The sequence below is a fragment of the Bos grunniens genome, chromosome 7 (assembly GCF_055505025.1).
Source record: "Bos grunniens cultivar Pamir isolate PY7600 chromosome 7, Bosgru_T2T1.0, whole genome shotgun sequence".
Classification (NCBI taxonomy): Eukaryota; Metazoa; Chordata; class Mammalia; order Artiodactyla; family Bovidae; genus Bos; species Bos grunniens.
Window position 1 is genome coordinate 83,792,153 of NC_141171.1, and position 24,486 is coordinate 83,816,638.

The following is a 24,486-nucleotide window of genomic DNA, read 5'->3' on the forward strand; positions in this document are numbered from 1 at the left end:
GATCACATAACTTGTAACTTGCAGGATCGAGAATAGAATGTTGGAATTTCTGATGTAAACCCTAGCTACTCTTAACCATTAGGTCAATTCATTTTTCAGTAATGTACATATTTAAATATAAATTTAAGGTGATTCAGAGACCCAAAGAAGTCAATTCATATAAACAGTTGTTGTTCTGGAATCTAGATCACTTTATAAAACTTCCAAGGAAGACTTCCTAAGATGCTTTCCACGGAACAACATCCTTTACACTTTTCCTACAGAAAATTTCAATTTTTGTTTTATCCATTCATTCCCATTTCTTTGTCACTTTCCGCTCTTTGAAAATTTAGTCCCCCATTCAATACAGCTTTACTTTTAAAACTTTGGTGTAGAACATTGACCATGTCCTCTTTAAAGCTTAAGTCCTTTTTGAAACTGATGGAATTTCAGTAGTTCACACTCACTCCAGACCTTCATATCACTCTAGATTAATCAGGCATAACTGACTTCCTTTTCCAGAAGTGTGTTATTTTCTTTCAGATGCTAAGCCTTTGGGAACAGGAACTTGTTTCATCCCTATATTGTTTCCTGTGTGACATCATTGGTGCTACTCCTGATTAGTAAGACGAGGTGATAAGGGGGTGTCCCCTGACAGGAATTGATAACCCAGCAATGTCTGTTCATTTCCTAGTTGAGTTGATACTTCCCTCTCAGATAACAAGGTCTCGAATCTGTGGGAACTCTTCTTCCCGAGTGGTAACCAAGAGCATAGTGAATAACTGACATCAAGGCAGAAAGAGTTTGACTGATCACCAAATGTAGCAAATGCTAGCTGTGTGAATGCTGCATCTCCCCAGCGCTTAGTTCCCACGCACTTACCGCAGGCACGGTGTTAGAAGCTGGAAAGCGACAGTGAACAAGACAGCAGGTTCCTGCCCTCACGAGACTTGCTGTCTATGGGAGAAGTCAAATAGTCAGCGTGCAATTAGACACATACATGACTGTTCTCTACAAGCAAATATTTTAGTGGAGTTCTTACCCTTGCTTGGTTGTAGGGGGAAAAAATCTCAGCAAAGAGGAAAATCTTCCTTTGGAATCAGGACCTGATAAAACCACCTATCTGGTTTCAAAATCAGCTTCTGCTGTGGGCAGCAACTTGCTGGCATACAAAACCTCTTCCTGACCATTCCAGGCCTTCCTTTACTTGGAATGACTGTGCCCTCAGGCTCCTCTGTCTTCAGTTTTCCAGACAGAGCAAACCAGCCCTTCTGTTGTATCCTCTGGCATGGAGTAAACCAGAAAGCACAAGCTTTCGTTCCAAGGAGTCAGAATTCAAGACGCTTGTGTTTGAAGGCCAGCTCTTCTCTACCTACAGTGCAATACTGGACTAGTTTCATAAACTCTCCAAGGTTCAAGTTTCTCAAACTAGATTATAGGATAGGTCGACTGTGTACATTGGTGAAGTAACCTGGCACATAGTAAATGCTCAGAGTTTATTGGCTAATAATATATTAGTGATTGCATTCATTCTTTGACAGCACTTCCTGAATCTGTATGTGAGTACTCAAAAGCCTCAATGACAGCACTTCTCAATCTGCTCTGACATCTACCATGGCTTCCGTCTCACTCAAAGTCAAAGTCATTCGAATGACCTATAGTAGGCCTCTAAGCGGGCTTCCCTGGTGACCCAGTGGTAAAGAATCTGTCTGCCAATACAGGAGATGTGGGTTTGATCCCTGGGTTGAGAAGATGCCCTGATAAGAATGGCAACCCACTCCAGTGTTCTTGTTGGGGAAATCTCATGAACAGAGGAGCCTGGTGGGCTACAGTTCTTGGGGTTGCAAAGAGTCAGACACGACTTAGCAACTAAGCAACACCAACAGGGCTCTAGGTAATCTGTCTTCTTTCACATCTCTGGCCTCACCTCTTGTTACTTTTTCTCTCCCTCCCTTTCCTCCAGCTACACAGGCTTCCATGTTGTTTTACATTTCAGCAGTTTCTGTCTTTGATCCTTTGCATTCCTTTACTTTTCCTGGCCTGATCTTCTCAGGGATCTTCCCATCTTTTCAGTGAAGCACCACCTGCCCCAGTCAGCTACCATTGCTCTACTCCTCTTAATGTTAATCCTTAGCTCATTTCCTTGCTTCATTTTTCTTTATAGCACTTATTATGCCTGTGCATCTTATTTCTTACCTAATCCCTATATTAAAATAGCCTTATGAAGTAGACATTTATGACTTTCATTCACCACCCAAATCCTGAGCACCTAGAACAGTGGCTACGTCTAGTAGGTGCTCAGTAACTGTCGCTGAAAGACAAAAGAAGTGGTTTTCTTCCCTTTCCTTGAACCCCTTCATAGTTTCATTTGTAGGAGATATTTAGCAAACACCAGTTTAATTTATGCAAATAAATTGTGGTGAATGAACTGAATTAGCAGGTTACCTAGTCAATTTTTACCTTTAAAGATGAATATGAAAGATGCTTTCCTGTGTGAACAAGTCTTTCTACTCTATGGAACTATGGGTTTTCACTGCTCATACCAGAATCATTTTCAGAAATACCTTATGAAAGTCTTAATTATCCAATGCTTCCCCCTCCCCATAACCAGAACACTCTATAACTCAAAAGTATAAAAAATATTTATATGACATTCAAGTGTGTTTGTTTTGTTTTGTTTTTGAGCCTGGAGTCTTGAAAAATGTAGAACTTTATATTTGCAGTTGTGAAATTTTCATTTCTGAATAATAATTTTTCATCAAAACGTTTACATTGCTCATGACCAGTTTTTACTCCAAGAGGCAGTATCATATTTATAAGGGCTTCAAACACATAATTAATTCTAAAGCAGTATCAGGTTGCAGCCAACTCTTACAGGAGTTGGCTTTACTGTCACTTCACTGTTATTACCATGTAAAAATCAAGTCTATAGCCAGGTTGCTGTTTGCTTCTTTCTCAGTTTCTCAGTAGTTTGAGCAAATTATGTAATACTATTTTTAAAATATTCACTCTCAGATGTATCCATTCAAAACATATCTTTCAGTCTTAAAGGCATCAGTTTTTTATCTTAATTTTATTATTGGAAGCCTTTGCTTCCCTTGTAGCTCAGCCGATAAAGAATCCACCTGCAATGAGGAGGACCTGGGTTCAATCCCTGGGTTGGGAAGATCCCCTGGAGAAGGGAAAGGTTACCCACTCCAGTATTCCGGCCTGGAGAATTCCATGGACTATAGTTCATGGGGTCGCAAAAGAGTCAGACACGACTGAGCGACTTTCACTTTCACTTGCAGAATATAGGTGATGTATGTATACATTGCAAAGAGCTCCAGAAATAAAATACATGGCTAGAAAAGATGAACACATATTGGTGGAGTATAAGACTCTTTGATAGGAGGAGAAGTGAGTAAGTAGAATGTTAGTGATGCTTAGACAATAGCTACTCTAAAAAAATACATATTACAGCTCTCTAATACTTAATTATTAAAGAGACTACAGAGATTAATGGTAAGGGAACTTGGGAAGAAACCAAATTAATTTTCTATCATGTTTTATTATCATTATGAATTTTTGATCACTAAAGAAGAACATACTTATTTTACTGATTTAGTATTATAATTCCAAATGTAAAATGAGTTATTAAATATAAGTTATAAGTATGAGGGTAAGAAATTACAAAATTTAAATGACTATAATTTTGAAGGAAAAGGCGAGAAAAGCAGAAATGAGCCTCCATTTGCTCTGGGGAATTTGCAAACATGGGTGTTCTGAACCCACTCACAAATCTCTCTTCTTTGATGCTCTTTCCTTTTCTACAGATCCTTTGGTGGCAGAAATGGCTCATGACTTTCTGAAAAGCAGCTCTCCAGCCAAATTCTGTCTGCTGGGCCTGAAACTGAACTTTAAGGGTGATATATGAACGCTGACTTTCTCATCAGGGCTGAGGTTAGATCTGTGGGTTCCAACTAGTCAGGCATGTCAAGAAAGACTGCATATATCTTGTGTATGCCAGGTTGAGTTTTATCTGGTTTGTTCTATAGTTATTGTCATGATTGTTACCTAATTATACTTGAGCAGTTGTATGCAGGACTTTTTTCATATTAGAAAACCAGAGACTATACTAGCAAGGGTGAACTTTACATGAATATTTTATTTTCCCATCATAATTTTATCATCTATTGGAGACAAGAAAATATATTCCAGGGAAAATGGCCATCCACTTTACTGGCTATGAAACTGTATACAAATTATTCTCTCTGGGACTCAGTTTTCTCATTTGTAAAATGGGAAATGTTAAGGTGATTGTGAAGATAAAATGATTTCATAAATGGAATACACTTAGAATTATGCCTGGCTTATAATGCACTCCTTAGAAGGAAAGTTATGACCAACCTAGACAGCATATTCAAAAGCAGAGACATTACTTTGCCAACAAAGGTCCGTCTAGTCAAGGCTATGGTTTTTCCAGTGGTCATGTATGGATGTGAGAGTTGGACTGTGAAGAAAGCTGAGCTCCGAAGAATTGATGCTTTTAAACTGCGGTGTTGGAGAAGACTCTTGAGAGTCCCTTGGACTGCAAGGAGATCCAACCAGTCCATTCTAAAGGAGATCAGCCCTGGGTGTTCATTGGAAGGACTGATGTTGAAGCTGAAACTCCAATACTTTGGTCACCTGACTTAAAGAGCTGACTCATTTGAAAAGACCCTGATGCTGGGAAAGATTGGGGGGAGGAGGAGAAGGGGAAGACAGAGGATGAGATGGTTGGATGGCATCACTGACTCAATGGACATGAGTTTGAGTGAACTCCGGGAGTTGGTGATGGGCAGGGAGGCCTGGAGTGCTGCAGTCCATGGGGTTGCAAAGAGTCGGATATGACTGAGTGACTGAACTGAACTATAGTATATGCTTAATGAGCATCAGCCATTTTAGTGTTGGGGGAGGGGTTTAATTTTTGGTTTAATGAAATTGCTCTGCAATATAACATCCCAGGTAGTAGCACTTCTATTGGTCAAATGCTGCAAGTGAACACTTTTTGGAAATAAAATTATGCATGCCAACCCACTCCAGTATTCTTGCCTGCAGAATCCCCATGGACATAGAAGTCTGGCAGGCTACAGTCCGTGGGGTGGCAAAGAGTTGGACATGACTGAGCAACTAAGCACATACTTACATACTGCTTCTCTAACCAAATCCAGGTCTTTAACTTTATTTCTGGTCACTACCATCACATTTTAGTGAACAAGTCTAGAATCTAGGGCATGCTTCATTCTTTACTAGAAGAACTTCAGGCATTTCATGTAGATAAGTGATTCTCAAATATCAGCATGCTTGTGGAATACTTGTTAAAACACTAATCATTGAGCCCTATTCCCAAGGTTTCTGACTCATTTCCCTAGGGTATTGTCCAAGAATTTGCCTTCCTATCAAGTTCCCAGGTGGTACTGATACTATTGATACATGGACACACTTGGAGAATCAAAATGCAATGGTACACTTTTTTAGGTGTCTTATAATTCTTTTTGTTGTTGTTCAGTCACCCGGTTGTATCTGACTCTTTGTGATCCCATGGACTGCAGGCCTCCCTGTCCCTCACCATCTCCCGAAACTTATAATGCCATCCAGCCATCTCATCCTCTGATGCTCTCTTATTCTTCTGCCTTCAGTCTTTCCCAGCATCAGGGACTTTTCCAGTGAGTCAGCTGATTGCATCAGATGACCAAAATACTGGAGCTTAAGCTTCAGCATCAGTCCTTCCAGTGAGTATTCAGGGTTGACCAGTTTGATCTCTTTGCAGTCCAAGGGACTTTCAGGAGTCTTCTCCAGTACCACAGTTTGAAAGCATCAATTCTTTGGCTCTCTGGCTTCTTTATGGTCCAGCTCTCACAACTGCATGTGAACACTGGGAAGACCATAGCCTTGACTATATGGACTTTTGTCAGCAGAGTAGTGTCTCTGCTCTTCAACTCTGTCTAGGTTTGTCACAGCTTTCCTGCCAAGAAGCAATCATCTTCTGATTTCATGGCTGCAGTCACCGGCCACTGTGGTTTTAGAGCCCAAGAAGAGGAAATCTGTCTCTGCTTCCATCTTTTTCCCTTCTTTTTCCCATGAAGTAATGGGGCCAGATGCCATGATCTTAGTTTTTTTTAATGTTTAGTTTTAAGCCAGCTCTTTTGCTCTCCTTCACCCTCATCAAAAGGCTCTTTGGTTCCCCATTGTTTTCTGCCATTAGAGTGGTATCATCTGCATATCTGAGGTTGTTCATGTTGGTCCCAAATATCTTGATTCCAGCTTGGAGCTCCTCCAGCCCAGCATTTCTCATGATGTGCTCAGCGTATAGGTTAAACCACAGGGTGATAGCAGACAGTCCACTTGTACTCCTTTCTGTATTCGTCCTTAATCTCTGTGTTTGTCTTTACTTGTTTACATATCAGATCAGATCAGATCAGTCACTCAGTCATGTCCGACTCTTTGTGACCCCATGAATCGCAGCACGCCAGGCCTCCCTGTCCATCACCAGCTCCTGGAGTTCACTCAGACTCATGTCCATTGAGTTAGCGATGCCATCCAGCCATCTCATCCTCTGTCGTCCCCTTCTCCTCCTGCCCCCAGTCCCTCCCAGCATCAGAGTCTTTTCCAATGAGTCAACTCTTCGCATGAGGTGGCCAAAGTACTGGAGTTTCAGCTTTAGCATCATTCCTTCCAAAGAAATCCCAGGGCTGATCTCCTTCAGAATGGACTGGTTGGATCTCCTTGCAGTCCAAGGGACTCTCAAGAGCCTTCTCCAACACCACAGTTCAAAAGCATCAATTCCTCGGCACTTAGCCTTCTTCACAGTCCAACTCTCACATCCATACATGACCACAGGAAAAACCATAGCCTTGACTAGACGAACCTTTGTTGGCAAAGTAATGTCTCTGCTTTTGAATATGCTATCTAGGTTGGTCATAACTTTCCTTCCAAGGAGTAAGCGTCTTTTAATTTCATGGCTGCAGTCACCATCTGCAGTGATTTTGGAGCCCCCCAAAATAAAGTCTGACACTGTTTCCACTGTTTCCCCATCTATTTCCCATGAAGTGGTGGGACCAGATGCCATGATCTTTGTTTTCTGAATGTTGAACTTTAAGCCAACTTTTTCACTCTCCACTTTCATTTTCATCAAGAGGCTTTGTAGTTCCTCTTCACTTTCTGCCATAAGGGTGGTGTCATCTGCATATCTGAGGTTATTGATGTTTCTCCCAGCAATCTTGATTCCAGCTTGTGTTTCTTCCAGCCCAGGGTTTCTCATGACGTACTCTGCATATAAGTTAAATAAACAGGGTGAAAATATACAGCCTTGATATACTCCTTTTCCTATTTGGAACCAGTCTGTTGTTCCATGTCCAGTTCTAACTGTTGCTTCCTGACCTGCATACAAATTTCTCAAGAAGCAGATCAGGTGGTCTGGTAGTCCCATCTCTTTCAGAATTTTCCACAGTTTACTGTGATCCACACAGTCAAAGGCTTTGGCATAGTCAATAAAGCAGAAATAGATGATTTTCTGGAACTCTCTTGCTTTTTCCATGATCCAGCAGATGTTGGCAATTTGATCTCTGGTTCCTCTGCCTTTTCTAAAACCAGCTTGGACATCAGGAAGTTCACAGTTCACATATTGCTGAAGCCTGGCTTGGAGAATTTTGAGCATTACTTTACTGGCATGTGAGATGAGTGCAATTGTGCAGTAGTTTGAGCATTCTTTGGCATTGGCTTTCTTTGGGGTTGGAATGAAAACTGACCTTTTCCAGTCCTATGGCCACTGCTGAGTTTTCCAAATTTGCTGGCATATTGAGTGCAGCACTTTCACAGCATCATCTTTCAGGATTTGGAATAGCTCCAGTGGAATTCCATCACCTCCACTAGCTTTGTTTGTAGTGATGCTTTCTAAGGCCCACTTGACTTCACATTCCAGGATGTCTGGCTCTAGGTCAGTGATCATACCATCATGATTATCTGGGTCATGAAGATCTTTTTTGTACAGTTCTTTTGTGTATTCTTGCCACCTCTTCTTAATATCTTCTGCTTCTGTTAGGTCCATACCATTTCTGTCCTTTATCGAGCTCATCTTTGCATGAAATGTTCCTTTGTTATCTCTGATTTTCCTGAAGAGATCTCTAGTCTTTCCCATTTTGTTGTTTTCCTCTATTTCTTTGCATTGATCTCTGAGGAAGGCTTTATTACCTCTTCTTGCTATTCTTTGGAACTCTTCATTCAGATGTTTATATCTTTCCTTTTCTCCTGTGCTTTTCGCTTCTCTTCTTTTCACAGCTATTTGTAAGGCCTCCCCAGACAGCCATTTTGCTTTTTTGCATTTCTTTTCCATGGGGATGGTCTTGATCCCTGTCTCCTGTACAATGTCATGAACCTCAGTCCATAGTTCATCAGGCACTCTATCTATCAGATCTAGTCCCTTAAATCTATTTCTTACTTCCACTGTATAATCATAAGGGATTTGATTTAGGTCATACCTGAATGGTCTAGTGGTTTTCCCTCCTTTCTTCTATTGAAATCTGAATTTGGCAATAAGGAGTTCATATAGACCTCTTGATTTCAGGTTTCAAATTAGAAACTGGTGAAAGCTAGGTCCTGAAAGCATTGAAAGAGAAGCAATAACAGAAAATCACAGAAGATGACAGAAATTTTGACAAAATGGCATTCTTTACACTTTTAATATTGCGTTTTAAAAATCATATTATATTTACTTTCCCTTTAATAAATGCTTTGAAAAATCTTACAGAGATTTCCTCTTATACCTATCTTGTGGATTACAGGGCCACCATTTCTAGTCCTGTGGAGCAGCACAAGATTTAAGTAATAAGAATAATTAACTCTGAGTATTTCTCTCTAAAAAGGTAATAGAATATTTTGCTTTATTAATCTCCTTTCGTTTGCTTTTCTCTTGAGAATCCACATTGCCTAGCAAATCAGGTTTGGAATGTAATGTGATGTAGGACATATTAGACCCAATATATGAGTGGCAATTCTGTTTTTTCATAGCTATTTTCTAAGCTTTTGTGGCATATAAGAACATTATTAAGAGGAATGGCAACATCTCAGTTCTAAGAGTACTTAAAAAAAAAAAATCAGCCCTGGATGAGTACTTTTGGGGCTGAACATTACAATCTCAAGATGAGTCACAATGTTCTTGTTTTTTGAAAGTATTAAAAAAAAACAAACCCATAGATAAAATTCAATGAATGTTGGGCCATTTGAAATGAGCAGTTGATGGGTGATAGAAGGATCCAATCAGCTAATCATGGCAGTATCTAGAGACTGTGTCTTTTTACAGTTTGCTATTTTAAGAAATATCTTTTAAGAAATAGCCATTAATACAAACTACAAACAAAGCACGTTCGAGTCCAAGGATACACTTTCTTATTTAACACCACAGACCTTTCCTTAAAGGATGTACGAGTTTCCATTACACCTGTAACTAAATTTAACCTTATATTGGAAATACTTCACCTTGTTGGGTATACACATTTTAAAAAGAAACACTCATTTTAATTTAAAATATCTAATTTATTGTATTTAACCCAGTGTTAATACACAGTGACTCAGGAGATCTTCTTCCAAACACCTCAGTCAGGAGGCCATTTGTAAGACATCCAAAGACAAGTGACCACAGGCATGAGGCCTGGGAAGGGGGTTTGAAATAGCAGCCAAAGAAAACTGTATCTTGTTAAAGGGGCGTGTTACTTAGAAACAAAGCTGCCCTTTGGAAAAGTGTAGGTTTGGAATGTTTCCAACATTGGGGTGACGCTAAGCAAAATAAGAGTTAAAATGGAGTCCTTCAACCTTGCTGTCTCATGATTTTGGAAGTTAAGCATCAGGCTGTCCACCGGAGATGCCATTTTAGGACTGGAACAGAGAAGCAGCGGAAAGGAAAGCAGAGCACTTTGCTGAGACAGGATGTGCCTGCGTGCGAGCTCCCAACAGCTGTGTCCTCAAAGAGGATAAATGAGGGCATATTCACTCATTAATCAACGGAGAGGGATCACACACACAGAAAAAGGCTTCAACTGAGTTGCTCGGATGTTTTGGTCTTTAAGCGCAATCTAATTGCCTGGAAATGTGCCCACAATTCTTAGAGACGGCCCTGGGCTCCTCTCATTGTGAGTCCGGTCCAAATAGCGAGAGCCAGCTCCCAAAATTCTGTCTACATCTGGAGCCTCAGATCTCAACACACTCAGCTGCTCTCCCTGATTCTGCCAGAAACAAAGTGGCAACCTGGTTTGAAGTGGCTGGAGAGATAGGGCTGGGAATGAAGGGGTGGGGCATGCCATCTCTTTCAGAATAGTCTTAATGACTTAGTTGGGTTCCTCTTGGGTTTTTGTTTTACATCCCATGTAGCTTTCCTTCCTACAGGAGAGGTCGAAGATGCCACATTTAATGCTTGTCAATGAGACATTGCGAGTCTGCTTACAGCTGAGTTCCCTATGAGCCCAAGAGAAGAGCTATTTCCAGTTTGGAGTGAGTTATAAGACGAAGCTGTGCTGTGGGATCTAGACAGCAATTCTTCACAGCAAGACTTTACTATTTAAAGAGGAACTCGGAGACACTTTGATTTGCTATGCTGTGAGGGGCCCTAGATTAAGTTTCTGATCTCATTCTTTGTTTTCCCTAAGAGAAAAAAGGAGGCCAGAGAGGGGGAATCACTTACAGAGGTTACTCAGTCGTGGATCCAAGACTAGTTCCCCAGGGCTGTGGTTCTCAGCTACAGTGCTTCAGTTTGAAGTGAATTTCCAGATTATTCATATTCAAATGGGAGAACCAAAATACATTCTGAAGTGAAAGATAAAGGTTTCTTCGCAGAACACTGGCTTGCTTCGTCTTCATTAGGAATAGTCAAGTACTAAATATTAATTATTTACAGTGTATATTTTAAAAAGAGAAGAGGGAATGATTAAGGCAAATATCTTGTAGGTATAGTGAAGAAGTAACGATATTTTAGAAAGACTTAAATTTAGAATAGATTAATTAATACTCTGAATTTTATATCCTACTTAGGCAAGATGTGGACAGGGGGATTTGGTTGGGGACTGAGAAGAAGCAAGACTTTATTATTAAAATCCCCTCACCTTTTTGCATTCATCCACTTTCCTTCAGCTCTCTAAACATGGCATGCTGCTGCTGCTGCTAAGTTACTTCAGTCATGTCCAACTCTGTGTGACCCCATAGACGAGAGCCCACCAGGCTCCCCCGTCCCTGGGATTCTCCAGGCAAGAACACTGGAGTGGGTTGCCATTTCCTTCTCCAGTGCATGAAAGTGAAAAGTGAAAGGCACGTCACTCAGTCCTGTCTGACTCTTAGCGACCCCATGGACTGCAGCCTACCAGGCTCCTCTGTCCATGGGATTTTCCAGGCAAGAGTACTGGAGTGGGGTGACATTGCCTTCTCCATCAAACATGGCATAGGTGTTCTTTTTTAAATTTTTATTTTTTATTGAAATATAGTTGATTTATAATATTGCGTTAGTTTCAAGTGTACAGCAAAGCAATTCAGTTATACAGTATATGTAAATCTATTCTTTTTTCAGATTCTTTTCCCAGATAGGTTCTTTAAAAAGTGTTCTTATATCCTCTACCCTATATGGGCAAGTACAAGAGGTAGGGTTGAATCTCCAAGCTTTGTTCAAGCTGGATAAGTGTCTGCTGAGGCATATGTGTTTTGCTGAGCCTTACAAAGACCCTTCCTGGGAGGAAGCCAGCCCCAAAACTTAAACAGCAAGATAATAACAAACAAGGAGTTGTTAACAAACTTCTAAAAGAAACACTGTGTATATAACAGGAAAGACAGGAGAGATTCTGCCTTTGTAGATTCTAATGTGACAGGTCTAATCACGCTAGGACCACAGCCTTGTCTATCTCAGTGAAACTAAGCCATGCCCGTGGGGCAACCCAAGATGGGCGGGTTATGGTGGAGAGATCTGACAGAATGTGGTCCACTGGAGAAGGGAATGGCAAACCACTTCAGTATTCTTGCCTTGAGAACCCCATGAACAGTACAAAAAGGCAAAATGATAGGATACTGAAAGAGGAACTTCCCAGGTTAGTAGGTGCCCAATATGCTACTGGAGATCAGTGGAGAAATAACTCCAGAAAGAATGAAGGGATGGAGCCAAAGCAAAAACAATACCCAGCTGTGGGTGTGACTGGTGATAAAAGCAACGTCCGATGCTGTAAAGAGCAACATTGCATGGGAATCTGGAATGTCAGGTCCATGAATCAAGGCAAATTGGAAGTGGTCAAACAAGAGATGGCAAGAGTGAATGTCGACATTCTAGGAATCAGTGAACTGAAATGGACTGGAATGCGTGAATTTAACTTAGATGACCATTATATCCACTACTGTGGGCAGGAATCCCTCAGAAGAACAAAAGAGTCTGAAATGCAGTACTTGGATGCAATCTCAAAAACGACAGAATGATCTCTGTTCGTTTCCAAGGCAAACCATTCAATATTACAGTAATCCAAGTCTATGCCCCAACCAGTAATGCTGAAGAAGCTGAAGGTGAACGGTTTTATGAAGACCTACAAGACCTTTTAGAACTAAAACCAAAAAAAGATGTCCTTTTCATTATAGGGGATTGGAATGCAAAAGTAGGAAGTCCAGAAACACCTGAGTAACAGGCAAATTTGGCCTTGGAATATGGAATGAAGCAGGGCAAAGACTAATAGAGTTTTGCCAAGAAAATGCACTGGTCATAACAAACACCCTCTTCCAACAACACAAGAGAAGACTCTACACATGGACATCACCAGATGGTCAACACCGAAATCAGATTGATTATATTCTTTGCAGCCAAAGATGGAGAAGCTCTATACAGTCAGCAAAAACAAGACCAGGAGCTGACTGTGGCTCAGACCATGAACTCCTTATTGCCAAATTCAGACTTAAATGGAAAAAAGTAGGGAAAACCACTAGACCATTCAGGTATGACCTAAATCAAATCCCTTATGATTTGTTGACCATGATGGCTACTCCATTTCTTCTGAGGGATTCCTGCCCACAGTAGTGGATATAATCCCTTATGATTATAGAGTGGAAGTAAGAAATAGATTTAAGGGCCTAGATCTGATAGATAGAGTGCCTGAGGAACTATGGAATGAGGTGCGTGACACTGTACAGGAGACAGGGATCAAGATCATCCCCATGGAAAACAAATGCAAAAAAGCAAAATGGCTGTCTGGGTAGGCCTTACAAATAGCTGTGAAAAGAAGAGATCAGATCATATCAGTCGCTGAGTCGTATCCGACTCTTTGCGACCCCATGAATCGCAGCACGCCAGGCCTCCCTGTCCATCACCAACTCCCGGAGTTCACTCAGACTCATGTCCATAGAGTCAGTGATGCCATCCAGCCATCTCATCCTCTGTCGTCCCCTTCTCCTCCTGCCCCCAATCCCTCCCAGCATCAGAGTCTTTTCCAATGAGGCAACTCTTCGCATGAGATGGCCAAAGTTCTGGAGTTTCAGCTTTAGCATCATTCCTTCCAAAGAAATCCCAGGGCTGATCTCCTTCAGAATGGACTGGTTGGATCTCCTTGCAGTCCAAGGGACTCTCAAGAGTCTTCTCCAACACCACAGTCAAAAGCACCAATTCTTCAGCGCTCAGCCTTCTTCACAGTCCAACTCTCACATCCATACATGACCACAGGAAAAACCATAGCCTTGACTAGACGAACCTTTGTTGGCAAAGTAATGTCTCTGCTTTTGAATATGCTATCTAGGTTGGTCATAACTTTCCTTCCAAGGAGTAAGCGTCTTTTAATTTCATGGCTGCAGTCACCATCTGCAGTGGTTTTGAAGCCCAGAAAAATAAAGTCTGACACTGTTTCCACTGTTTCCCCATCTATTTCCCATGAAGTGTTGGGACTGGATGCCATGATCTTTGTTTTCTGAATGTTGAGCTTTACGCCAATTTTTTCACTCTCCACTTTCACTTTCATCAAGAGGCTTTTTAGTTCCTCTTCACTTTCTGCCATAAGGGTGGTGTCATCTGCATATCTGAGGTGATTGATATTTCTCCTGGCAATCTTGATTCCAGCTTGTGTTTCTTCCAGTCCAGCATTTCTCATGATGTACTCTGCATATTTGTTAAATAAGCAAGGTGACAATATACAGCCTTGACGAACTCCTTTGCCTATTTGGAACCAGTCTGTTGTTCCATGTCCAGTTCTAACTGTTGCTTCCTGACCTGCATACAAATTTCTCAAGAGGCAGATCAGGTGGTCTGGTATTCCCATCTCTTTCAGAATTTTCCACAGTTTATTGTGATCCACACAGTCAAAGGCTTTGGCATAGTCAAAAAAGCAGAAATAGATGTTTTTCTGGAACTCTCTTGCTTTTTCCATGATCCAGTGGATGTTGGCAATTTGATCTCTGGTTCCTCTGCCTTTTCTAAAACCAGCTTGAGCGTCAGGAAGTTCACAGTTCACATATTGCTGAAGCCTGGCTTGGAGAATTTTGAGCATTACTTTACTAGCGTGTGAGATGAGTGCAATTGTGCAGTAGTTTGAGCATTCTTTGGCATTGGCTTTCTTTGGGATTGGAATGAAAACTGACCTTTTCCAGTCCTATGGCCACTGCTGAGTTTTCCAAATTTGCTGGCATATTGAGTGCAGCACTTTCACAGCATCATCTTTCAGGATTTGGAATAGGGAAAAGCAAAGGAGAAAAGGAAAGATATAAGCATCTCAATGTAGAGTTCCAAAGAATAGCAAGAAGAGATAAGAAAGCCTTCCTCAGAGATCAATGCAAAGAAATAGAGGAAAATAACAAAATGGGAAAGACTAGAGATCTCTTCAGGAAAATCAGAGATACCAAGGGAACATTTCATGCAAAGATGGGCATGATAAAGGACAGAAATGGTATGGACCTAACAGAAGCAGAAGATATTAAGAAGAGGTGGCAAGAATACACAGAACTATATAAAAAAGATCTTCATGACCCAGATAATCACGATGGTATGATCACTGACCTAGAGCCAGACATCCTGGAATGTGAAGTCAAGTGGGCCTTAGAAAGCATCACTACGAACAAAGCTAGTGGAGGTGATGGAATTCCAGTTGAGCTATTTCAAATCCTGAAAGATGATGCTAATCTTGGATCAGTGCAGTCAGCTCACTAATCTGACTGCTGCACTGACCCAAGAAAAGATTAAGTATATATAGGCATATACGTGGAAATCTACTGTCTTAAGGGGGCCTGTTCTTCTCCAAGGTCGTTCAGATTAGTTATCTCTTTTTTTCAGGGTTTTAAAAAAATTTATTTGATTTATTTTAATTGGAGGCTAATTAATTTACAATATTGTAGTGGTTTTTGACAAACATTGACATGAATCAGCCATGAGTGTATGGTGTACATGTGTTCCCCATCCTGAACCCCCCTCCCACCTCCCTCCCTATCCCATCCCTCAGGGTCATCCCAGTGCACCAGCCCTGAGCACCCTGTCTCATGCATGGAACCTGGATTGCGATCTACTCCACATATGATAATATACATGTTTCAATGCTACCCTCGCAAATCATCCCACCTTTGCCTTCTCCTACAGAGTCCAAAAGACTGTTCTTTACACCTGTGTCTCTTTTGCTGTCTCGCATATGGGGTCATTGTTACCATCTTTCTAAGTTCCATATATATACGTTAGTGGATCTTCCCTGGTGGCTCAGATGGTAAAACATCTACCTACAACACAGAAAACCTGGGTTCGATCCCTGGGATGGGAAGATCCCCTGGAGAAGGAAATGGCAAACCACTCCAGAACTCTTGCCTGGAAAACCCCATGGACAGAGGAGCCTGGTAGGCTACAGTCCATGAGGTCTCAAAGAGTTGGACACGACTGAGCAACTTCACTTCACATACTTGTATATATGCAAAGTTAGTATACTGTATTGGTGTTTTTCTTTCTGACTTACCTCACTCTGTATAATAGGCTCCAGTTTCATCCACCTCATTAGAACTGATTCAAATGCATTCTTTTTAATGGCCGAATAATATTCCATTGTGTATACCTACCACAGCTTTCTTATCCATTCGTCTACTGATGGACATCTAGGCTGCTTCCATGTCCTGGCTATTGTATCTCTTAAACGGCTGGGGCAAGAAATTCTGGAGATTGGCCAGAGGTTGGGACTGGCTGGGAGCTGGTTGTAATCAACCTTAATGTCCATTTTTTTTCCTGCAGGTGAGAGAGTTCTTTGTTTTGCATAGAATGGTGGGGAGGACCTGGAGGGGAGTTTTAACTCCAGGCTATTGTGAGCCGTGTAACTTTCCTTCAGGAGGAGTTAGGGCTGAATCAGAAAGTACCACTTCACTCAGCAAGCAGGTCTTGTACCAAACTTTGAATTTGGGAAGAAAAGTGTCTATGAATTCTCATTTTTTATGCATCTCTGTAATATTTAGTAGTAATAACTTACTGCCTATCCTAAAATACTTTAATACAGATACTTCTTTTGTTCAAAAATAAACTCATGTTCATTGTAAAACTCTGTTACATTATAAGCCTTCCTGCTATTAGTCATATGAATACATTTTCAGAACCATGCCCAGGTAGGGGCTCATGGGGGAGGCTGCCCATGGTTCAGGCTATCAGGGATTCATTGTCTGGGGAGAATTTAAGAGCAAAAGTAAAACCTTTAGTGAATCTGCTTTTTATTAACACTATTTGCCCAAAATCCAAAGAATGTCAGTAATAAAATATTCTTCCTCTCCAGAGACGCTCATTCCCAGTGTCTTGCACTTTCTATACTACTGTTTTTCTTTCAACAGAATTGGATCATTCTATATTTTTTCAGTGTTCAATGAGCCTTGAACATTTTCTTTTATCACTAATCAATATCCTTCTAGGGCTTCCAAGGTGGCACTAGTGGTAAATAACCCACCTGCCAATACAGAAGACATTAAGAGATGAGGGTTCGATCTCTGAATTGGCAAGATCCCTGGAAAAGGAAATGGCAACCTGCTCCAGTATTCTTGCCTGGGAATTCCCATGGATAGAAGAGCCTGGCTGGTTACTCCATGGGGTTGCAGAGTCTGACACACAGAGTCTGGCACAACAAAATATCCTTCTATATTATAAATTTTGTATTTGCCTATCATGTCATCATTTACTTACACAATCCCATGTTTTTGATTAATATAGACTGCTTCTAATAATTATTTCATATTTAATAACTTGTATTTAAAAAACGTAACTATCGACTTAAAATGTATGGGGAAAATTTGACTTTTTATATTAATTTTTAACATTTATTTTTAATTGGGAGATTTGTTGTGTTAGTTTCTGCTATGTAACAGTGTGAAACAGCTATAAGTATACATATATCCCCTCCCTCTTGAACCTCCTTGCCACACTCCCATTCCACCCCTCTAGGTTGTCACAGAGCACCAGGCTGAACTTACTGTGTTATATAGCAACCTTCCAACTAGCTCTTTATACATGAGCATACATACTCATGTACACACATACATACTGCTAAGTCACTTCAATCGTGTCCGATTCTGTGCGACCCCATAGACGGCAGCCCACCAGGTTCCCCCGTCCCTGGGATTCTCCAGGCAAGAACACTGGAGTGGGTTGCCATTTCCTTCTCCGATGCATGGAAGTGAAAAGTGAAAGTGAAGTCACTCAGTCGTGTCTGACCCTCAGTGACCCCATGCACTGCAGCCTTCCAGGCTCCTCCGTCCATGGGATTTTCCAGGCAAGAGTGCTGGAGTGGGGTGCCATTAGCATCTCGTATACATGGTAATGGATATGTTTCTTTTCTTTTTAAATTAGAGGAACACTGCTTTACAGCATTGTGCTGATTTCTGCCGAGAAACAAAGGAAATTAGTTATAATTGGCAGTGTATTTGTTTCAGTGTTATTCTCAATTCGTTCCATCTGCTCCCTCCCCCACTGTGTCCACAAGTCTGTTCTTTCCATTTGCACCTCTATTCCTGCCCTGCAAACAGATTCATCAGTAATATTTTTATAGATTCCTTGCATATGTATTAATATATGACATTTGTTTTTCTCTTTCTGTCTTACTTCACTCTATATAACAGGCTCTAGGTTCATCCACCTCAGTTCAACTGACTCAAATTTGTTCCTTTTATGGCTGAGTAGTATTCCATTGAATATATGCACCACACCTTCTTTATTCATTCATCTGTCATTGGACATATAGATTGCTTCTATGTCCTGGCTATTGTGAATAGTGCTCAATGAACATTGAGGGTGTTGTTGTTCAGTTGCTCAGTCGTGTCTGACTCTTTGTGACCCCAGGGACCACAGCATGCCAGGCTTTCCTGTCCTTCACCATCTCCCAGAGCTTCCTCAAAGTTGGTGGTGTTGTCTAACCATCCTCTGTCATCCCCTTCTCCTCCTGTCTTCAATCTTTCCCAGAAACAGGGTCTTTTCCAATGAGTCAATTCTTCCCATCAGGTGGCCAAAGTATTGGAGTTTCAGCTTCAGCACCAGTCCTTCCAATGAATATTCAGGACTGATTTCCTTTAGGAGGGACTGATTAGATCTCCTTGCAGTCCAAGGGACTCTCAAGAGTCTTCTCCAACACCACAGTTCAAAAGCATCAATTCTTTGGTGTTCAGTTTTCTTTATAGTCCAACTGTGACATCCTTATTCCTTAAATTTTATTTCTTTTTTGATCTCTCCTAACAGAGATTCTTGAGTTTCCACTTACTGTAGTCCAACTCTCACATCTGTACACGACTAGTGGAAAAAACATTGCTTTGACCAGATGGACCTTTATTGGCAAAGTAATGTCTCTGCTTTCTAATATGCTGTCTAGGTTGGTCATAGCTTTTATTCCAAGGAGCAAGTGTCTTTTAATTTCATGTCTGCAGTCACTATCTGCAGTGATTTTGGAGCCCAGGAAAATAAAGTCTGTCCCTGTTTCCATTGTTTCTCCAACTATTTGCCATGAAATGATGGGACTGGATGCCATAATCTTCATTTTTTTTTTTTTATTATGTTGAGGTATGTTCCTTCTATTCCTGCTTTCTGGAGAGTTTTTATCATAAATGGGTGTTGAATTTTGTCAAAGGCTTTCTCTGCATCTATTGAGATAATCATATGGTTTTTGTTTTTCAATTTGTTAATGTGGTGTATTACATTGATTGATTTGCGGATATTGAAGAATCCTTGCATCCCTGGGATAAAGCCCACTTGGTCATGGTGTATGATCTTTTTAATGTGTTGTTGGATTCTGATTGCTAGAATTTTGTTTAGGATTTTTGCATCTATGTTCATCAGTGATATTGGCCTGTAGTTTTCTTTTTTTGTGGGATCTTTGTCAGGTTTTGGTATTAGGGTGATGGTGGCCTCATAGAATGAGTTTGGAAGTTTACCTTCCTCTGCAATTTTCTGGAAGAGTTTGAGCAGGATAGGTGTTAGCTCTTCTCTAAATTTTTGGTAGAATTCAGCTGTGAAGCCGTCTGGACCTGGGCTTTTGTTTGCTGGAAGATTTTTGATTACAGTTTCAATTTCCATGCTTGTGATGGGTCTGTTAAGGTTTTCTATTTCTTCCTGGTAGAGTTTTGGAAAGTTGTACTTTTCTAAGAATTTGTCCATTTCTTCCTCGTTGTCCATTTTATTGGCATATAATTGTTGATAATAGTCTCTTATGATCCTTTGTATTTCTGTGTTGTCTGTTGTGATCTCTCCATTTTCGTTTCTAATTTTATTGATTTGATTTTTCTCCCTTTGTTTCTTGATGAGTCTGGCTAATGGTTTGTCAATTTTATTTATCCTTTCAAAGAACCAGCTTTTGGCTTTGTTGATTTTTGCTATGGTCTCTTTTGTTTCTTTTGCATTTATTTCTGCTCTAATTTTTAAGATTTCTTTCCTTCTACTAACCCTGGGGTTCTTCATTTCTTCCTTTTCTAGTTGCTTTAGGTGTAGAGTTAGGTTATTTATTTGACTTTTTTCTTGTTTCTTGAGGTGTGCCTGTATTGCTATGAACTTTCCCCTTAGGACTGCTTTTACTGTGTCCCACAGGTTTTGGGTTGTTGTGTTTTCATTTTCATTCGTTTCTATGCAAATTTTGATTTCTTTTTTGATTTCTTCTGTGATTTGTTGGTTATTCAGCAGCGTGTTGTTCAGCCTCCATATGTTGGAATTTTTAATAGTTTTTCTCCTGTAATTGAGATCTAATCTTACTGCATTGTGGTCAGAAAAGATGCTTGGAATGATTTCTATTTTTTTGAATTTACCAAGGCTAGCTTTATGGCCCTGGATGTGATCTATCCTGGAGAAGGTTCCATGTGCGCTTGAGAAAAAGGTGAAATTCATTGTTTTGGGATGAAATGTCCTATAGATACCAATTAGGTCTAACTGGTCTATTGTATCATTTAAAGTTTGTGTTTCCTTGTTAATTTTCTGTTTAGTTGATCTATCCATAGGTGTGAGTGGGGTATTAAAGTCTCCCACTATTATTGTGTTATTGTTAATTTCTCCTTTCATACTTGTTAGCATTTGTCTTACATACTGCGGTGCTCCCGTGTTGGGTGCATATATATTTATAATTGTTATATCTTCTTGGATTGATCCTTTGATCATTATGTATTCATTTTTTGAATATTGAGTTTTAAGCCAGCTTTTTCACTCTCCTCTTTCACCTTCATCAAGAGGCTCTTTGGTCCCTTTTTGCCTTCTGCCACTAGGATGGTGTCATCTTCATATCTGAGGTTATTGATATTTCTCCCAGCTATCTTGATTCCAGCTTGTGCTTCCTCCAGCCCAGCATTTTGCATGACATACTCTGCATATAAGTTAAATAAGCAGGGTGACAATTTACAGCCTTGACATAACTTCTTTCCCATTTTGGAACCAATCCGTTGTTCCATGCCCAGTTCTAACTGTTGCTTCTTGACCTACATACAGGTTTCGTGGAGGCAGGTAAGGTGGTTTGGTATTCCCATCTCTTTAAGAATTTTTCAGGTTGTTGTGATCCACACAACCAAAGGCTTTATTCTAATCAGTGAAGCAGTAAATGTTTTTCTGGAATTCTCTGCTTTTTCTATGATCCAACCTTCACCATCTCTTGGAGCTTCCTCAAACTCGTATCCATTGAGTCAGTGGTGCCGATGTTGGCAATTTGATCTCTGGTTCCTCTGCCTTTTTTAAATCCAGCTTGAATATCTGGAAGCTCTTGGTTCACGTAGTTTTGAAGCCTAGCTTGGAGAATTTTGAGCATTACTTTGCTAGAGTGTGAAATGAGTGCAATTGTGCAGTAGTTTGAACATTATTTGGCATTTCCTTTCTTTGAGGTACATACATCTTTTTCAAGTATAGTTTTCTCAGGGTATATGCCCAGTAGTGGGATTGCTGGGTCATATGGTAGTTTTATTCCTCATTTTTAAAGGAAACTCCATGCTGTACTCCACAGTGGCTATTTCAGTTTACATTCCCACCACTAGTGCAAGAGGGTTTCTGTTTCTTCACATGCCTTCAGCATTTATTGTTTGTAGATTTTTTGATGATGGCTCTTCTGACTGGTGTGAGATATACTGCGTTGTATTTTTGATTTGCATTTTTCTAACATTGGCAATGTTGAACACATTTTCAAGTGTTTATTGGCCATCTGTATGTCTTTTGTGGATAAATGACTGTTTAGGTCTTCTGTCCATTTTGTGACTGGATTGTTTGTTTTTCTGATATTGAACTATATGAACTGCTTATATATTTTGGAGATTAATCCTTTGTCAGTTGCTTCATTTGCAATTATTTTTCTCCCATTCTGAGGGTTGTCTTTTCATCTTGTTTATAGTTTCTTTGCCATGCAAAAACTTTTAAGTTGAATTAGCTCCCATTTGTTAGTTTTTGTTTTTATTTCCATTACTCTAGATGGTGGGTCAAAGAGGATCTTGCTGCACTTAATGTCAAAGAGTGCTCTGCCTATACTTTCCTCTTAGAGTTTTATAGTTTCTGGCCTTACATTTAGATAAGACTTTTAATAATGAGAAAATTTCTTTAGATAGTTTTACTATTGACAATCCTACAGCAGCATAAGACAATAGGCATTCCCCAATAGCTGTGCCAACACTAGAATTTGTCTCACAACAAAGCAACATAAAAACATAAATAAAGACTTGATCAGTTTGGTAAATTGGTGATTGCATTTGATTGTGTTGTAACTTATTTTACTTTGACTAGTTGTGAGGCTGATTATTTTGGTATATTTATTATTTTTAATTATGCTCTTATAGTCATCCTCTTAATGTCCTCAAATGATCTTGCCCCTCTTTTGAACTGTGTATACATGTGTTCACACATTCATAAAAATCTGTGTAGGTTAGCATTACTGTCTATTTGTGTATGCTGCCAATATTTCTATAAAGTTTATCATTTGTTTACTGATTTTAAGTCTGAAATTTTGGGTTAACTAAAAATTTTTAAATTTAATACTATTGTATTCTATCCTTAATAACATCCAAAATCAGCAGTGGAAAGGTCAGTTTTCATTCCAATCCCAAAGAAAGGCAATGCCAAATAATGTTCAAACTACCACACAATTGCACTCATCTCACATGATAGCAAAGTAAGGCTCAAAATCCTCCAAGCTAGGCTTCAACAGTTGATGAACCGTGAACTTCCAGATGTTCAAGCTGGATTTAGGAAAGGCAGAGGAACCAGAGATCAAATTGCCAGCATCCATTGGATCATCAAAAAAGCAAGAGAGTTCAAGAAAAATGTCTACTTCTGTTTTATTGACTGTGTAGATCACAACAATTGTGGAAAATTCTTCAAGATATGTGAATACCATACCACCTTATCTTCCTCCTGAGAAATCTGTATGCAGGTCAAGAAGCTACATTTAGAACTGGAACAATAGACGGTTCCAAATTGGGAAAGGAGTATGTCAAGGCTGTATATTGTCAGCCTGCTTATTATCCCTGTTGGGATTCCCTGGTGGCTCAGATGGTAAAGCGTCTGCCTGCAATGCGGGAGGCCTGGGTTCGATCCCTGGGACCCTGGGTCGGGAAAATCCCCTGGAGAAGGAAATGGCAACCCACTCCAGTACTCTTGCTTAGAAAATTCCATGGATGGAGGAGCCTGGTGGGCTTCAGTCCATGGGGTCACAAAGAGTTAGACATGACTGAGTGAATTCATTTTGGGTAGAATTATTATTGCTAGTTCTATCTTCCAAATTCTGTATTTTTCCTTTGCTTTGACCTACTGCTTCTTAATTTATTATTAACAGTTATTTTTGTTTGTTATTTGGATTTCTATTAATCCCTTGTGGATTGGAACACATTATCAATAATTTTTATATTTTAAAAAGCCAGAGAAAAGTATATATGTTTATATTTATAAATTTCTTATATTTCAGACAGTTTAACTTCATTTATGTTGCTATTTTATTAGGTGGCATATAAATGTAAATGATCATTGTATATTTGTTGAGAACTGTGTCTCTCAGCAATATAAAATAGTGAATTTCTATCTCATTTAATATTTGTCCTTGAACTTGTTTTGTAGGCTGTTTATATCATGGCTTTCTGTTTATTTGCATTTTCTTATAATCCTGTGTTCCCTCTTTTATTTTGACTCTTTTACCTAATTTTATCTTAGATGATTCTCATATGAAAAGTGTTTTTATATTAGAGGAAAATTGTTAATTTAAAATCCAAATAGACTAAAACAGCATCTGTCTTTAGGAACTTAGGGAGGATATGGGAACAGGTGATGGACTAATTCATATTCAGGGAGGAAAGCAAAATCTCTGACTCCCTTGCATTTACATAGGCTTATAGAACAGTCAAAATGAATAGTGAAATTTCAAAGCCTATTCTTCTGGATTGCTAAAAGGTGAGACCCAGAGTAAAAGAGCTATTTGAATAGTGATATTAATAGAGTCTGGAAAAGCAAAGGCAGGATGGAAGACTATTTGTGGTTCAAAAGCTAGATAGATTGCCCTGTTTAATGTAGGGAGCTTAGCTGAGTTTTCTATAAGTATAATAGTGAAGAGTTCTTGGAAATCTGAGGGACCTTGTGATATGCAAGGCGTCTTGAGAACAAAAGAATATGCAATAAACAGAAGTGTTGGGGCCCTGCCATGGTCCCAAAGCTTCAGTGATGTCTGCAACCCACACCATTGCTTATCTAGGGAGCTGGACATGGGGAAAACCCAGGAGGGAGGCAGGAGTAAAAGCTGGAGAGATAGGAGGTTAGATGCAAGTGAGATTTAGAGTTTAGAAGTTAAAGACCTTGACTCCAGCAAAAGCTACAAGAACATATCAACTCAGAACATTGATCTTCCTGTAAATTGTGAGGTGATACAATGAGTATTTCTTTTAATCTCATAGAGCATATGATCTCACCTGACATCTGGGTTACATATATTTAAAATTTTTGTTTAAGCTAGACTGGCCATCTTTACCTTTTAATAGGAAGCATAATCTACTTATATGAATCATCTTATTTGATATATTTGTGTTTATTACCTTCACATTTATATATATTGGGCCTATATT

General features: G+C 39.8%; 1 long non-coding RNA gene across 7 annotated transcripts in view; it reads left to right on the plus strand.

Moving 5' to 3' along the window:
- The window catches only part of LOC147369907 (uncharacterized), a 230,195-nt gene that overhangs the window by 118,327 nt on the left and 87,382 nt on the right, over nucleotides 1–24,486 (plus strand). Inside the window, exon 3 of one of the 7 annotated variants that reach the window (XR_015168087.1) lies at nucleotides 3,795–3,983. The exons of the other annotated variants lie outside the window; for them this stretch is intronic. This is a non-coding gene — a long non-coding RNA (uncharacterized LOC147369907). Of the gene's footprint in view, nucleotides 1–3,794; nucleotides 3,984–24,486 lie in introns of those variants that run through there. 7 annotated transcript variants of the gene reach the window in all.